The sequence below is a fragment of the Lissotriton vulgaris genome, unplaced genomic scaffold, assembly GCF_964263255.1.
Source record: "Lissotriton vulgaris unplaced genomic scaffold, aLisVul1.2 SCAFFOLD_2418, whole genome shotgun sequence".
Classification (NCBI taxonomy): Eukaryota; Metazoa; Chordata; class Amphibia; order Caudata; family Salamandridae; genus Lissotriton; species Lissotriton vulgaris.
In genome coordinates this window covers 361,092-379,327 of record NW_028253884.1, presented here as the reverse complement: position 1 = coordinate 379,327, position 18,236 = coordinate 361,092, and positions in this window count along the sequence as shown.

The following is an 18,236-nucleotide window of genomic DNA, read 5'->3' as shown; positions in this document are numbered from 1 at the left end:
TCACTTATTGTCAGAGTGGACCAGCAAATGCAAAGTTGTGTACCCTACCGCTGCGCCACCAGTGTAGGAAGCTGGCTCTCTATATACTATACCAAAAAGAGGTAGAGTGTGCCGTGTACCCTCCCGCTGCGACACCAGTGTAGGAAGCTGGCTCTCTATATACTATACCAAAAAGAGGTAGAGTGTGTCATGTACCCCACCGCTGCGCCACCAGTGTAGGAAGCTGGCTCTGTATATACTATACCAAAAAGAGGTAGAGTGTGCCGTGTACCCTACCGCTGTGCCACCAGTGTAGGAAGCTGGCTCTCTATATACTATACCAAAAAGAGGTAGAGTGTGCCGTGTACCCTCCCGCTGCGACACCAGTGTAGGAAGCTGGCTCTCTATATACTATACCAAAAAGAGGTAGAGTGTGCCGTGTACCCTACCGCTGCGCCACCAGTGTAGGAAGCTGGCTCTCTATATACTATACCAAAAAGAGGTAGAGTGTGTCGTGTACCCTCCCGCTGCGCCACCAGTGTAGGAAGCTGGCTCTCTATATACTATACCAAAAAGAGGTAGAGTGTGTCGTGTACCCTCCCGCTGCACCACCAGTGTAGGAAGCTGGCTCTCTATATACTATACCAAAAAGAGGTAGAGTGTGCCGTGTACCCTCCCGCTGCGCCACCAGTGTAGGAAGCTGGCTCTCTATATACTATACCAAAAAGATGTAGAGTGTGCAGAGAGTCCAGTGGATCCCCAAAGGCTTTACAGTGGCTTAAGTATATATTACTAATGCTCTCTTTTGTAGTAGTGTGAAAGAGCAGTTAGGCTTATCCGAGGGTAGTCGTAAGCATTTGTTGTACACACCGTGGCAATAAAAGAGACACACACTCAATGATTAAATCTGAGACCAATTCATAACAAGCATTTGCAATGCAACAGGTCTCGCATTTCGCAAGTTTGAGCTATTGGCATTGTAAATGACAATGCCTTTTATTTATGTTTTGTTTTTTGAAACAAATAAAACACGTTGTTATTTATAATGGCAGTAGCTTAAACTTGCGTAAATGCGAGACCTATTGCATTGCAAATGCTTGTTGAATTATGTGGCCACGCCGATAGGTGCTGCTGGCCAATTTTACAAGAAAATTAGGGCATCCATGCCCAGTTGTGTTTTTTTTTTATTACAGCACCACAAGTGCTCGCCTTATTCCCACAGAAGCGTTCGACCATGTCCCGGTCCTGCAGAGAACCCTGAATTCGTATTGGGTTCTGATACTCGTCGACCTCACCCAGCTAGCAGTATCTACCACTTAACCCATAGCAAAATCGTGCATACAAACAGGACACTTGGTCTGGTGTACTGTAGTGGTGCTTAGCTGTTCATGGCAGGTTGTTTTGGTTAAAAAAATGATATGTACCACCATGCTTCCTTGTAAAAATAAGGACTGGTCGGTTATGTGTAAGGATGTGATGTCATTAATGTTCTTTTTTGTAAAATTGTAATTGATGTTGTATTATCGAACTTTCATAAATGTGTATCTACTGATTGTCCTTTACAAAGTCATGAGTTAATGTTTTTGTGTATTGGTTTTTGAAACATTGAATCACCAAAACCGCCTTAGACTTCAAGGTGGTTGTTTCAACAGTTGTTAATTATTAATATACGTCCAAACATCTCTTTTGTACTATATATTTCGGTGGCCTAGTTTGGACGTTAATATAGCCCAGCCCCTCTAGGTTAAACATATTACATGACAGTACAGGCACACAAAGGCTTTAATGGCGCTGAGGAAGGGGCTGGCTGCTGCACTCAGCTGGTGTTTGAGGCAGAAGATTTACTGAGTATGACTGAAAAGGAGATGTTTCTTCTCCTGGAAGGTGATAAATCTGCTTCCTAGGCTACTGCAGAGGACCAAGTGGAAGAGCATTTGTTTCAGTCCTAAGGCCTGTGGAGAGAAAAGTTGGCAGTGGCAATTGTTTCAGATGCTTTCTTATTCTTTTTAAATTCTGTTGACTTTTTCTTGAGTGAAAAGAATTTGAAAAATAAACAATGCCATTTATAAAGACGGAAAATAATGAATCCAATATACAGCTTTGAAGTATCTTTTGGTATGTGTTTGCTTTTTTCCTACAGGGATTTAATTCTTCCCCCCTTTTTAAAAATAGAAATAAAAAGTTTTACGAACAAGCATTGGCAAAGTTAATAACGTGGCACTCTCGTTATAAAAGCACGACCTAATTAGTACTTGCTGTCTCCGTCATTCAAAGTGATCTCATTTGCGCAAAGAGATCCTTGACACAGAGATAAAGTGATATGCCGAGGATCACACAATTTAGCCAAGTGATCACAGCAGGATTCTAACACAATGGTATAATACACAATTCAGCCACTAGATTAGGATTTATTTATTTATTTATTCCACCAAGCGGGACTGTACAAAGAGCCTGAACAGATAAACATCTAATTTTATTTGCGCAGATAAAGTTCCTGTAGACACTACAGGATACGCCGAAGTTACAAAAGATACGCAAGTTTGAAAAAGTTAATTATTTTGAAAGTAATCCACAGAAATACTTTCTGTGCTAATGAAAACCACACTCTGGCGAGGCTTGGCCGTTAAATGTTAAGCAGCCGAGGCCTGCCGCTGACACGCTCGAAGCTCCCTGCTGATAGCAGGGTGAGGTCACGGCCAGGCCTCCCCTTTAAGAGTCAGGAGCGCAGCGGGCGCTCTGGTATGTGTTTGTTTTGGGTCTGAGGACGGGAAGTGGAGAGAGATGGGGGTTCGCCTGCGCCTTTGGGGGTTCGCCTGCGCCTTTAAGGCTTGCCACACCTGCTCTGGTTCAGCAGGTTTGGAGCCAAGGAGAAGGGAAGCAGGGAAACAGTCTGGAAGAGCGAGGCGAGGAGAGAGGTAAGGGCAGGAAAAGGGGAGAGAGAGTCAGTGCGCATGAGAGGGGCTAGTGCTTCGAATCTACTCTTGATCTGAAAATGCCCCTGAGGTATTAACAGAGGTCCCCATTGGCCCAGTTAGACATGTACAGTGTATCATGTGGTGTTTTAGAAAGTTCCAGGAGTAAGGTGCGGTCTTGTCGAAATCGTAAATTTTAATATTATTCTTAATTAGTAAAGTGTTTTTTTCCGCCAGATTTGGGAAATTTGGTACCAGATAGTGTTATAATCAGGGTTCAAAACCTGATACGTGTATTGGTTTAAATTATATAGATAAATATGATCCTCTGGAATTATGCGGCAGGGAAGGCCTGATTTTATGCGGCAGCGTTAACTAAACAAGGGAAAGGTATACTATCTCCCAACAAGAATGAAACGAACTGCTGCACGCGCACCAGCGCGAGACACCGCAAAAACGATCCCGTTCCCCAGGTTCAGGCGTGAGTAGTGCACGAGGTTAAGGAGCTCGAGACGCCGCCGTGAGCGTGCACGTAAGCAGGGGAGGATCGCCGGAGAAGACATGGAGCCTGATGCCGATGCAGAGAACTGACCTGCTGCGGAGGGAGAGTGACACGCGGAAAGAGCCAGGTGAGTGGGGGTGTGTGGTATTGGTGGGGGAATGTGTGTGTGCATGTGTCTGAGTGTGCCGCTTAGTTGTATGGGGTGGGGGTTCTGTGCACTCCTGTGTGTGTGTGTGTGTGTGTGTGTGTGTGTGTGTGTGTGTGTGTGTGTGTGCGCGTGATTGAGAGGCGAGAGGCTGCCTTGCACAGTTGGAGCAAGAGATGTGCACGGCTGGGGGGGCGGGGCCAGGGGGCGCGTCCACGAGGTGTAATCGGTGCTCGTGGCCAGATCTAGGTCGCTTGACAAGGATCTCGGTCACAATAGGTCTAGCGAGACCTAAAAATGACACTTGGTTGGATTTATTTTGCAGAACCACAGAACTTTGTCTTAGGTAAATACATTTCGCAATATAAATAATAATATACATCATTTTCAATATAAAAAGTGGACACACTGCAATTTTCAGACTTTGCAATGTTATGCAATGGGAGGAAAAAAACATTAAACATACGTATACGGAACATTGACTTACAAGACCAGTCTTCGGAAGTTAAGGTCAGTACAGGGCAAGGTTCAGTTCAGCACCAACAGTGCACCACAAGCGACAAAGGGGTGGGCGGGTACATGGTGAAAGTTCAAGGTCAGTCACCGAATACAAAATAAAGGGGACTGGGGCAATCGGACAGAGGCTGCTTACAGGTAAGAAGCAGCGGCTTGGAGGAACAGTCTCCGGGGCTGAGGCTAAAACTGAGCAGGGGCCAAGACAGCACCAACACTACAACACTAGCGGCACAGGGGCGGCTGGATGTGAAGGACTGGGTTATTTAGGACCCAGCGGTGCCAGGGGACAACACCTGAAACCTTCGTGGGTAACCTGCTCCGGCGTACGAATGACAGAGACACGGGACACTTCCTTCGGCGTCAAAGATTCAAGGTTTATTTGCTGCAGGGAAACACAGAAGTCACAGGAAGTACAACGAGTGTAGTTCGGGGAGACTGCTTCAAATTGGTTCTGTGGATCGCTCCTTTTATACAGAATTCTCCCATAGGATTGCATAGCACACAAAGGTTTACGACCCGGTTCCCACAATCATCTCCCAGAGGGGTCGCTTTGGTCACTTTGATACATACAAGGTCCGGAACATAAGTGCGGAAACATTTGGCGGTTCCCAACTGTAAAAACCCATCTTCCCACCATTAGTACATTCCAATCAGCAGTAAAACAGATCGAAGAAGGAACAAGGACAGGTGCAGAGGAAGATGGAAACAGTGGGGAGATCGGAAAGGGTGTAAAAGGGGAGGTATCGGGGAACACGAGCTACAGGCATCAAAGGGACATGCCTAATGAGATGCACGGCTGAGACAATAAACCGGCACGGCGAGATGAGCCTCGAGCGGGGCCATCTGCCTTACAGTATCATCCCCCTCATCATAAAGACACTTTCAAAGGACATGTGTCTTCCGCAAATATCTTGGGAGTCCCAGGGTCGCGAAGCGGACAACGTCCGTTCGCTGGCTACTTGAGGGCAAGAGACAAAATGGATGCCGTATCTAAGATGGAACCCGTGGGTACAGATAGAAAAACCCAGGTAACAGACGAACGGTTTAGGTTAGCACAGCGAAACTGCGTACACCCACTAAACTCGTCATTTGCGGTTCATAGATACCAGACTCGACCATATTCGTGCGAGTCGAAAACACCACTTACAATTGTCACGGAACCTCAGACGCTCCTTTTGCCCTCATGTAGGCAAGCACTAGTCAGAATCGTACTCGATATTCATCAGACCATCTAGATGTTGCTGTAGCATAGCTCTGTCCAACCGAGTTCCATTGGTAACAGGCGGCTGTCTCATACACGTTGTAGCACAGAGGCCACATAAGGCAGGACCGCACTGCACACAAAGGCAACACGTGAACAGGAACGCCACAACAACTCCGATAATCATCAGAATCTTCCAACCCCAAGTCGACATCAGGCCCCAAAACCACCCAAGTAGCGTCCTATCCCCTACATCCACGTGTATGGATTCAGAGATCTTATGCAACTTTGAGATGGCTTGATAGACAGTCGGAGCGTTATCAGGAATGAAAATACAGCAGCTCGAATGGATCACCTTACATACCCCACCTCGATCTGCTAAGATCACGTCTAAAACCATACGGTTTTGTAACGTCATGAGTCTATCCGCCTGAAGTTCTGTGGTGATATTACCAAGGGCACTGGCAGTAATATTAGCTGTCGATTCTACCACTCAAGTCAACTGTCTCAGGTTCCTACTATTAACCATAGGTCCCCAAAACGGGAGGAAACCCTTGAAAAAGTCTCCTGCCTCTTGACCGGCAGTATCCTCTTCGCTAATTACGCCTCTCACAACTCTAGTCTTGTGATAATCTGCATCTACAGTGAACGTCGGAGGCAACAAGTTTGCGATAAAACATGAGCCCATGAAGTCAGAGGGCAACCATGCATACGCACGATCATGACAGACAAAGTAGGTACCCTTGGCAGCCAGAAACACAGGGGACGAGATCATCGGCAGCATGTAATTTTCAGTGCAAGCACTCTCTCCAAGTCGGGCTTTCGGTCTTCTGCCACGACCCATTAGACAAAATTTACCAATGTGGGGTACGACCCATATCGGAGGCGAGCTTTTAAGCTGTTTATACTCGTGAGCGCAATATACTCAACCTTACTCAGGACCCTATAGGCTTGTACCTCTTCCACTGGAATGAGCGACGGCTCATAGATATCTCTATCTAAGTCTTCTATCGCTATAGACAAAGGCTTGTGATACGAGCCAGGGCCAAAGTAGGGAGAACGTGGCTCTCGATTGGGGTAAGAATCTAGTGCGCTTCGAAACATTGTTTGAAATGCTCGAGCGGACCCTTGGGAACTATACGGTAACACCAGATATGGAATTCCCTTATCCGTAGTATGTGGCATTAACCCACACACCCAACAATTAGTAGTGTTAACCACTAACTGGTGCTGGTGAAGGAGCTGAATAAAGGAATTGTTGCGGAATTCTGCACGTCTAGCCTGCTCGTGTTCAGGTAGGATGTGGAAAGAATGGGGAGATGCAACAGTGGTAAGTTTAGGGTCAGGGGTAGGAGTAGGTATGGCAGAAGATGAGAAGTAAGACATCATATAATACACCCCACCCGCCAATAATGCAGAAACAGTCAAAAGCAACACAAACATTTGAAACACAAAACATTTGGTACGACTAAGTTGTTGTAGCTTGAACCTTTGCGCCTGAGCTTCTTCCAAGTCCATCAGCTTTGAAAACGCCATCCCCTACGACCGTCCGCAACGTTTCTTGACGCACTTCGTTCTGTGTAGCAGTAGTCAATCCCTAGGAGTTCCCAGGAACCGACGGTCTTTAACCTAGTGTCAAGACCTACTAACCAGAAGGAAGTACACGCGCGGCCCTACGGTCTTTATTCACAATTATGTATATGCAAAATGTCTTTCAGCTGTGGAAGCAAAAATATGAGGAACGAAACTCAATGTACATATACAAAAATAATTACAATGATACGAATGTGCAAACTGATCGTGGAAAACGGGATAATGCAGTTATCAAGGGACAGAACAGGATCTTTTATTAGTCTTTAGTGCTGGATCGCAAAAAGTATCGAGTTTTCCCAGGACGTGTCTGTTCGTCAAACAAAGGATCCGTTGAAGAGACAGCGTCCTGTTGATCAGTTGAATGTTCTGGTCTTGAGTCTTTTGATGACAAATGTTCGACAGTGTCTTTCTGCTGCACTGAGGATTCCCCGACAGGTTGTGCGTCGCTGAAAGGTACAAATGCCGGCAATCCTTCGGATTCAGTTGAAGCAATGCCTCTCCTCACCCACGAGTCTGCCGGCAACGGAATAGGGACTTTCTTCGTATGGGTGGCATGCACCCAGTTTTTCCGACCCTCTAGACGAACAGCAGTTCTCGTGGCAAGGAGGACCTGGTAGGGTCCAGTGAATCTGGGCTCCAAATTCTTCTTGCGCGTAAAGTTGCGCGTCACCACCCAGTCTCCGGGCTGGAGCTGGTGGCCTGGACCCTCCGTCTGCGTCGGCAATGCTTCGTAAACCTGTTGGTGAATTAACCTCAGTTTAGCAGTCAAGTCATGAAGATAATCAATCAACATTGGGTACTCAAGATCACAGAACACACCCGGTCTAGGGACCCCCCAAACATTTGCAGGACGACCGAACACTATTTCATAGGGACTGAGCCCTACTCGGGAGTGTACGGTTGCCCTTGTTGACAGTAATGCTAAGGGTAAAGCGTCAGGCCACGAGAGACCAGTCGTAGCCTGAATCTTCGCTAGCTTCAGTTTAAGGGTGCCATTGTACCCTTCAACCAAACCAGCTGACTGGGGATGATTGGCGCTATGGAATTTTTGATTAATTCCAAGGCCCTTACACACACTCTTCATCACACTCCCCACAAACTCACTTCCGTTATCCGACCATACAATCCGAGGCATTCCGTACCGAGGAAAGTATTCCTTCAGTAGGATTTTCGCAGTTGACAAAGCAGTGTTGTCCTTAAGAGGGTAGGCTTCGATCCATCGGGAGAATGCGCAAACCACAACTAAAACGTACTTCAAGTTATTGCATCTCTCCATATGGATGAAGTCTAGTTGGATCACCTCAAAGGGACATGAAGGGGGAGCAAAACTACCAGGAGGAGTTGGGGTTCCCTTACCAGGATTGTACAACATACATACCATACAGTTCTTAACCAAGCGTTCAGCACATTTCGTGATACCATCATTCTTCCACACAGGAGACAACAACTTACAAATGCCTTTCACGCTAATATGTGCTAACCCATGTGCCATTGTCACAACAGCCAGCACATACGCATCCGGCAACATCCATCTCTTCTGTTCCGACAAATCAATCCAACAACCATTCGCATCCAACTTTCCCATACTTTCTTTCCACTTCGTCTTTTCAGTCTCGGTGGCCTCACTCTGAATTGCTTTCACACTCTTGATAGTGTCTTCACACATACTCGACTCTGTAGGCCACCTAACCGAACTCGTCACATACATTCGAGTGCTAAGGTTCCGGGCAGTCTCCTTAGCAGTCTCATCCGCAAACGCATTACCACGACCAACATCATCCGTCACCTTACGATGCGCACTACATTTAACAATCGCTACCTGCTTAGGCAACGTAAGTGCATCCAAAAGATCATTCACAAGCTGGCCATGCTGAATCTTCGTACCATGCGATGTCAGAAAACCTCTCTCTCTCCACAATCGTCCAAAGCTATGGGCGACACCAAACGCATATTGGCTGTCGGTAAACACATTCACACGTTTCCCTTTCGCTAACACACACGCTCTAGTGAGAGCGATCAGTTCTGCAGCTTGGGCAGAATTCTGATTTAATCTTGCAGCCTCAACAACAGTATTCAATGTTACAACAGCATACGCAGTAGTCACATCGCCATTCGGCAATTTAAAACATGAACCATCCACATACAGCGTTCCATCTGGATCCTCCAAAGGAGTGTTTTTAAGGTCCACTCGACCTTTTGTTTCCTCTTCTGTCCGCAAATAACAGTCGTGTTCTGTTATTTCATCTGACTCTGAACTAATTGGTAACAAAGTCGCCGGATTCAGAACATTGCAACGTTTTATCTGAATATGACTTGCCAGCAACGTCAGCTCGTACCCAGACAATCTCGCACTCGTCAAGTGCTGGGTTTTCGTTCGATTCAAAAGAGTATCGACTGCATGCGGAACCATCACCGTAAGCATATTATCCATGACCGATCCTGCTGATTGTCGGATGGACACTGCAGCTGCCGCTGTTGCTCTCAAACAACTTGGCAATGCTCTAGCTACCGGGTCCAAGGTCGAGGAAAAATATGCACATGGACGTTGCTTACCACCAAAAGGTTGCGTTAAGACACTCAAAGCACAACCTTCCCTCTCGTGAACGTATAATGTGAACGGTTTACTGTAATCAGGAGTACCTAACACAGGAGCCGAACACAATGAGTCACGCAATTCAGAAAAACTTTTCTGACATTCTTCCGTCCATGGTAAAGGAGTCACAACATACGACGTGATACCTAGAAAGGCACGCACATCTCTTTGTGTTGTTGGCACAGCCATTCGCGCAATCGCTGCAATTCTCTCTGGGGTCAACCGCCTTCCCTCCTTTGACAATAAGTGACCTAAATAGGTGACTTCTTGACAACAATATTGGAGTTTAGAAGGTGACACCTTGTGATGTAAATCGCAGAGATGTTGCAGCAACGACACCGTAGCAATTTTGCAAATGTCTTGAGTATCTGCAGCTACCAATAAGTCATCGACGTATTGGATTAAGGCCGCACCAGCCGGCAACATAAACGCATCCAGTTGACCGTTCAAGGCTTGACTGTAAATCGATGGACTTTCACAGTAGCCCTGAGGAGCGCGTTTAAACCGGAAACTACGTCCACCAAGAGAGAAACCGAAAAGGTCTCTGCTCTCTTCTGCGATCGGGATGCTGAAGAACGCATTCTTCAAATCAATCACCGAAAACCAAGATGCAGAAGCAGGAATCAGAGTCAGTAGTGCCGTGATGTCAGGCACAACGGGGAACTGAGGAATCACAATTTTATTTACCTCCCGTAAATCGATAACAAAACGATAAACAGGTGGTTTCGAAGGATCAGTACATTTAAGAATGGGCAGCACAGGGCTGTTGCACACGTTTCCCCGCGTTTCCTCAATAACGTCTTTCTCGATCAGATCATAGATGATCGCTAACAGTGCTCGTTCACCATCAAGAGAGATACGATACTGGGGAATACGTGGCAATCGCACATTAGATTTCAGCTGAACAATATGGGGTGAGATGTCAAGCAGGCCCACATCATTGGGACCTGTTGCCCACAAAGACACAGGAAGAGAACTCAATTCCGGTGGAAGCTTATCGAGAGACAAGTACATAGGAGAGACAACCCTCTCTCCCAACGTAAGCTTTACACCCGCAGGAGAACAATACAAAGTTGCATACAAACGTTTAAGCAAATCCAGGCCCAAAAGATTTCACCACAACCAGTAGTCAAAATCAGCGGAGCTTGCAGCTCACGAGGCCCAATTGTAAGGGGCAAAGGGCGCGAAACAGGATTGCTAACGGGGGCGCCAGAGAATCCAACGGAAGCATTTGTTAAGCCAGACAAAGGTGCTCCAGGGAGTTTCGAATGCATAATTGAACTTTTCGCTGCACCAGTGTCCAACAGAAAAGGCTCAACGACGCCCGATGTAGCAACTGCGACGTAAGGCCCTCTCTGATCAACCGGAACTGATACCACTCCCTCTCCTTGTCTATGGCTGTCCTAGTAATTACTGTCGTCAGTTCCCTGATCGACGAAATAATCGTCCACATTGTACTGCGCAGATCGTCCTTGCGATGATCCACGTTGATCAAAACAGTTATTAGAATTTGATAAGTTATCTGAACGGTCATTTTGAGCACCACGGCCCCTACCACGTGATGTCTGCTGAGAACCACCACGACCTCCTCTAGATTAATTACCGCTATTACGATCGTTTAGAACAGGACAATTGAATTTTAAATGACCCTCCTGTCTACAATAGGCACATTGGTTGTACCCTAACGAAGATCTTTGGGAAGAGGAGTCATTTCGAGATTGTGAGCGATTCGACTGCGACTGTGATCTATTTTGTTGCGAAGCATTCTGATTCGAACGTGGAGGATACGCTTGCTGTAACAACACCTTAGTTTTAAGCTCTTTCGTCTTTTTATCAGCACGGTCGTTCTCTTCTTTCTCTCTATTCTCGTAATATTGTGCTGTGGCCAATATCTGAGCTGAAGTAGAAACGGCCCACGCACTTTCTGAATTCTTCAATTTGTTGCTCAAATAGGGCAATAAGTTGGAGACGAATTTATCCACGAACAACCGTTGACCACCCTCAGTGCCCATATCCTGACCACTATGGTCGATGAATGCCTCCTCGAACCTCGTAAAGAAGTCGGAGACACTCTCGTCCTTTTTCTGTCTACAAGCTGACAATTTGTCCCAATTCACCCTCATAGCTGGCATGAGAGTTTTCATTAGCGTGATTATTCTTTGAGGAAGAGCAGCAATCAACTGCTCGGGTTTAGCACCACCAGTTTGTCGACCATCTGCCGCTATAATGGCAGCCCAATCACCACCTAATTCATTCGGATGATTTTCCTGACGGATCTTAGCCCATACCGGTTGCGGTACAACATTGCCAAAGAGCATGTCAATATCGGCAAGATTCATTACCGTAGCGTCTACGAGCTGCGATAATTCTTTGTAATACCCTGCAGGATTTTTGCGAGGGTCAGGCAAAGATTGCTTCACCTGCAACACTTCTGAGCGTTTCCATGGGAGATGTATCCACACTCTCTGGAAATGTGGCAAGATCAGTGGAGCAGCAGTAGCGTCGCCGGGCATCCACACTGGTGGAACTTCGCGCATAGGGAATTGACCAGACTCATCTGACTGTCTTTCAACATCCTCAACAAACAAGGCTTGGGGTATAGGAGTGGGACGGAAAGATAGCAACCGCTCAACAGCACGTCGAACGTTGGTATCCACTATCAGTCCATTCGAAAACTGAAGCTGTAGATCAGACAAAGCGGTCAGCACCTCGTCAGGTGCATCGGCAGATATCTGATCACGCAGGACCTTACACATTTCTTCGAACACGAATCTTTGGGTTGGTATATTGAATTGACAAAACGTATCAAGTACAACACGTGGTGGATTTCTAAGAGGATGTGTCATCCAACCCATCGCCATGTTATATAGCGAAGCACGTTCCCTGTTACCGGGAAGCTGACTACGTCTCTGAGGACCATCTGAACCAGCGGACCCAAGAACAGGTCCGAGAGAATGAAAGAAGCTAGCCGCAAGAGGAGAAGTACGACTACGAGCAGAGGGAGAAGTATAGCACAAAGGACTAACAAGCGAAGGATTAGAGACAGAAGCAACAGCAGGAGTTAACAGAGCAGGAGCAGTAGCGGGAGCAGGAGTATGTGGAAGCGGAGGAGCAGTAGGGATAGCAACAGGCAAAGGAGCAGAAACAGTCGGAAGAACGGGAGCAGGTTGAGGAACAGGCCGAGGAACAGGTGGGAGAATAGGTGGAAGAACAGGTACAGGGGGAACCACAGGAGCTGCGGCACCCTGTACATACGGAGGTGGCGACTTCATAAGATAGGACATTAGAGGATCCTCAACTATTTCTTCCTTCTTTTCCGACTCCGTAGGCAAAGCAGGATAGCATTTATCTATAGTCATACGCTGTAGCCTATCAAACACTTCCTTTTCCTTAACCTCCTTATCACGCTGAAATTGCTCTGCTTTCTTTACAATGGCAGCAACACCATCTCTCTGATTTCGTTTAGTCTGTCTGATTTCTTTCTGTCGGGCTTCTTTACGCCACAACCGAAAGGCATCAAACATGGCCGGCCTTGACTTTTTCTCGAACAATTTAGCCTCTAGATTGTCTAAGATCGGGGTCTCAAAGCTACCATGAGGTGGCCAACTAAGGACACCGTCCTTCTTAGTATAGCGAATCCAGTAATCATTAAAAGTAATCGGGCCTAGCCCGTGTTTGCTGTACAGTTCATAAGTCGGAGTTCCAACCGGAGGTATCGGACACGAGTCCTCCAGTCGGGAATCCGTACCACAACGTCTGAAACAACTAAACAAAGTACTGCGACCAGGCATCTTGCACACTAGCCGAGTTTCACCAACGTCAAGGTTTACGGGATTTACCAAGTCCCTGCAAAGAGCAAAAACCCTCGGTTTTTGGCGGCTGCAGTCGTCAAACAACACAACAAAGTACCAAGAACCACAAATGCAATGGAACCATGCAACAACTAAGCAACCACAACCAAGAACTCTGGGAGCGACCCACAAATACTTAACTCAAAGATCGATGGCGTCACCAGGAAGGCCCGTCAATCGTCTCGCTCTACCAAGGTCTACGCCAGGCGCCAAAACAGGTCTACAGTCAGGGCAGCAGTCCGTCGCAGCCGTCAGGAGGCGGGAATCTTCGCGGGAAAAGTCTTCGGGCCACTTATTTCGACAACAGGATCGATGAAGCGGAGTGCACCTTCCCTCGGAGATTTCACACGAAGTTCCTCACGATCGTCGGGCTTGGACCGGTACTACTGATGCAGCCCTACGTTGGGCGCCAACTGAAGGTATGGGTTATTTAGGACCCAGCGGTGCCAGGGGAGAACACCTGAAACCTTCGTGGGTAACCTGCTCCGGCGTACGAATGACAGAGACACGGGACACTTCCTTCGGCGTCAAAGATTCAAGGTTTATTTGCTGCAGGGAAACACAGAAGTCACAGGAAGTACAACGAGTGTAGTTCGGGGAGACTGCTTCAAATTGGTTCTGTGGATCGCTCCTTTTATACAGAATTCTCCCATAGGATTGCATAGCACACAAAGGTTTACGACCCGGTTCCCACAATCATCTCCCAGAGGGGTCGCTTTGGTCACTTTGATACATACAAGGTCCGGAACATAAGTGCGGAAACATTTGGCGGTTCCCAACTGTAAAAACCCATCTTCCCACCATTAGTACATTCCAATCAGCAGTAAAACAGATCGAAGAAGGAACAAGGACAGGTGCAGAGGAAGATGGAAACAGTGGGGAGATCGGAAAGGGTGTAAAAGGGGAGGTATCGGGGAACACGAGCTACAGGCATCAAAGGGACGTGCCTAATGAGATGCACGGCTGAGACAATAAACCGGCACGGCGAGATGAGCCTCGAGCGGGGCCATCTGCCTTACAGTATCATCCCCCTCATCATAAAGACACTTTCAAAGGACATGTGTCTTCCGCAAATATCTTGGGAGTCCCAGGGTCGCGAAGCGGACAACGTCCGTTCGCTGGCTACTTGAGGGCAAGAGACAAAATGGATGCCGTATCTAAGATGGAACCCGTGGGTACAGATAGAAAAACCCACGTAACAGACGAACGGTTTAGGTTAGCACAGCGAAACTGCGTACACCCACTAAACTCGTCATTTGCGGTTCATAGATACCAGACTCGACCATATTCGTGCGAGTCGAAAACACCACTTACAATTGTCACGGAACCTCAGATGCAGGGTGCCAACACAGCTTCGGGTGCCCAATGAAAAGCAATGGAGGCAGGCCAAATCTGAAAAGGCTGCAGGCTCCAGCCAGGAACCCGATCGAAGGAAACCAAAAGCCATTGAGGTAAGTTATAATGCTCAGGAATGTAGGAACATCTTTTGTCCTCTTCAGCAAGGCCCAGGATGGACGGGTGAAGGGGTGCCTTTTGGTGTCAGAAATGGCTAACCAGTGCACGTCGCGGTTGAGGGGTCTTCTTGCAGAAGCTGTAGGCAACTTCTAGGAGTCCCGGAGAGGTCAGCTCATGGTGGAGTTGGGCTCTTGAGAGCAGGGGAACCTTGCTGAACAGGTGGGCCACTTGGACTCGGGCTGGTGGCATTGGGTGCAGAGGTAAAACCAGGGGGGCAGGCTGCGCAGTTCTTCAGGTCACAGAGTCTTTACTTTGAAGAGGGTTGCTTTGTGAATAGGTCTGCTTTTCTCTGGAGACCTTGGTCTTTATCGAAGGCAGGCAATCCTCCCAAGGTTCTGGAGGTCGCTGGGCTGCAAGACGAGTTGCCTTTTGGGTCAGGATCATTCAGGGATGCAGACAGGCAGTAGGGCTGGGACCATGTCCGGCTTTCGAGCTGGGTACTCGACAGATTCCGCGCTGCTTCTTGCCACTGAATCCTTCAGGCAATTTGTGGATGCAGGTCAAACGGTGGCCTTGATCCCGTTGGATCCAAGTGCCGCCTTTGACACTGTAGCCCATCACACGTTGGTAGTGTCTGAGGAAGGGTGGGGTGTCTGGCAATGCCCTGAATTGCCTCAAATCTTTCCTGTCGGGTCACTGCTTCCAGGTGAGACAGGGCAAACACTACTCCAGGGTCATCATGCTGAACCAGGGAGTGCGGCAGGGCTCGACCCTGAGCCCGACCGTGTTTAATCTCTATGTAGCTCCCGTAGCGGAGACTGCTGAGGGGTTCCGGATCAGGGTCGTATCCTATGCCGATTAAACGCACCTGGTGGTCTCCCTGACCCAGGCACAGGAGTCGGCTGCCTCCAACTTCATGGCATGCATGCAAGAATTGGCTGCATGGAGGGCTAAGAACTGCCTGAAGTTGAATAGCAACAAGACAGAGGTGCTTGTGGTGGATAAGGCCCCACTGTGTTGTCATCGGCATGGTGGCCCCAGGACTTGGGGGGTCACCTACGCCCTGTGTGCAGGCAAAGAACTTGGGAGTTTGGTTAGATCCCAGTCTTTCCTGAGACTATCAAACAAGACGGGTGGCAGGTACCTGTTTTGGGATCCTGAAGGTCCTGCATAAAACCTTGGACCTACTCCCTGTGGCGGCTAGGAAGACTCTGGTTCATGCCCTGGTGACTATGGTAACATCCTTTATCTAGGCGCAACAACCAAGTGTATGCTCTGTCTGCAGGGAGTGCAGAATGCGGCAGCCCGCCTTATTTTGAGGCGTCCGAGAAGAGCATCGGCTAGGGAAACCCTGGCCGCATTACACTGGCTCCCGATTAAAGAAAGAGTCACTTTCAAGACACTTTGTGTCTGTCATCGGATCCTGCAGGGAAGGGCCCCTCAGTATCTGTCCGATCTCCTGACCCCTATGTCCCCACACGTCAGCTGAGGTCAGGTGGGGTAGGATTGGTGTGCGTACCCAACATTAAGAAAGCCAGGATGGCAGGTCGGTCCTTCCGTCTATTGGCGGCCAAGCAATGGAATGCTCTCCCGATGGAGCTCCGGATGGAGGCCCAGGAGAGATGCTTCAGGATAAAACTAAAAACGTTTCTCTTTCCCCAAGTTTAGTAGGGTGAGGGTAGTGGGCATCTGATTACTGACTAACTCTACCGCAGCGCGGGAACACACTGGCATAAGTGTAACCATTGCGCTTTATAAGTGGCCCTTTTATTATTATAGTTCTCTACAGAGCCTCACCAGCAAAGAAGGCTGCTGTGCCCGGCTCTTCTTAGGTCGCCGGAACTGAAATTCAGGGTCTGAGGATGCCACCTAAAATCTTGATTTAAGGGTGTTACAAGGGAGTAAAAAGTAGTGGCCAATGGGCCACTTTCCAGGGGTGTCTACACCCTCTTATCATGCCCACCTCATGTGGGAACGGGACATAGTCCTAGCCCTGATTGAATAAGTCCCACCATCTTCAAGATGGTAGGCACTACAAAGTGTACTTCACCTCGCCTCCAGCACCTGAGGGATGGAGTTAACAGAGGGGGCGGGGGGCACAGCTCTTATTCTATCTAAGGTTTCCCACCTGTCCTCGCCCAAAAAGGGGGTGAGGACAGGAAGATCGCTTGCTCCGTCTAACAGGAGAGGCTGGGGTCGCATTACCAAGGCGGAAAGGCCTTTGAAAATCCCTGCCACAGATGGCTCTGCCTGACTAGGGGGAGGTGTGAGCACCTCCACCCAGGAAAGGCATTGTTATCGACCTCAAAGTGCGCAGGCACTCTCTCCATGAGGACAGAACACTGTCTGGTGGTAGCAGGCTGGCTCAGGACAGTTGATGATCACACTAAGGATTGGTAGATCTTAGGGGGCCCTCTAAGGGGTACTCTGTGTGCAATTTTTAATAAATCGGCCACTGCAATTGGCACAGGTTTATTATGCTGAGATGTTTGGTACCAAATATCCCATATTTCAGTGAAACCTTCATGGAGCTGTGGAACTCGTAATGACAAGTGTGCAGCCAATGTACTTACTATAGAGCTTCCCTGGTCACTTGCAATATCCCGGAATCGACAATGATATTGCAGGGACATATCTGCTCATGCAGATATGCCCTCACAGGAGATATCCCTAAAGCAGCCTGTACTATAAGGTCTGCTAGAGGGGTGTCTTACCTATATCTCAGGCAGTCCCTATGGGCATCGCATACAGGGATGAGTGCCATGTCGACTCTTCAGTTTTGTCTGCACCAAGACACACAGCTGCAGTGGCAGTATGTATGTATGTATGTGCTTGGTGAGGGGTCCCTTAGCGTGGCATAATTTGTGCTACAGCCTTCAGAGACCCTCTTTAACAACAAAGCCCTTGGTCCCAGAGGTATCTTTTACAAGGGACTTATAAGTGAGCTAATGGGGTGACAACCGTGGAAACAACAGGTACATTTAAGGGAAGGAGATCGGGCTCAGGGGACCTGGTTGGCAGGGACCTTGTGCACTTACAGTAAATACTATATCATTTTCCAGGTACAAAGTGATGGCTAACTATGTCCAAAACAGGCCCTTTCCTACATTGAGACATTTTTCCTAGGACAGCGAAAACTCTACAGCAGGTCTTGCTCACAGTCCTTATACTGTGACTGCCACTACTGAACATTAATCTTGAATTGTTAAAGCAGGGCCAGGATCTGGAAAGGAGCCAATGAACAGGGGGGCAACTCACCCGATAATAGAAGTCTTCTGTCTTCACACTCACTCAGAGAGAACAATGCCATCCCATGTATTGCATGACAAAGAGGCCACAACCCTCAGTGAAACACTCACCTCTCAGATGTGATTCATTAATAAAATGAACATAACAGGTCCCTGGGGACCCCACAGATACACTGTTCCTACCAGTACTATAAATGCTTGGGGTCCCGCAGGTAAACCTAACAGTGCTACAAAGGCTTAG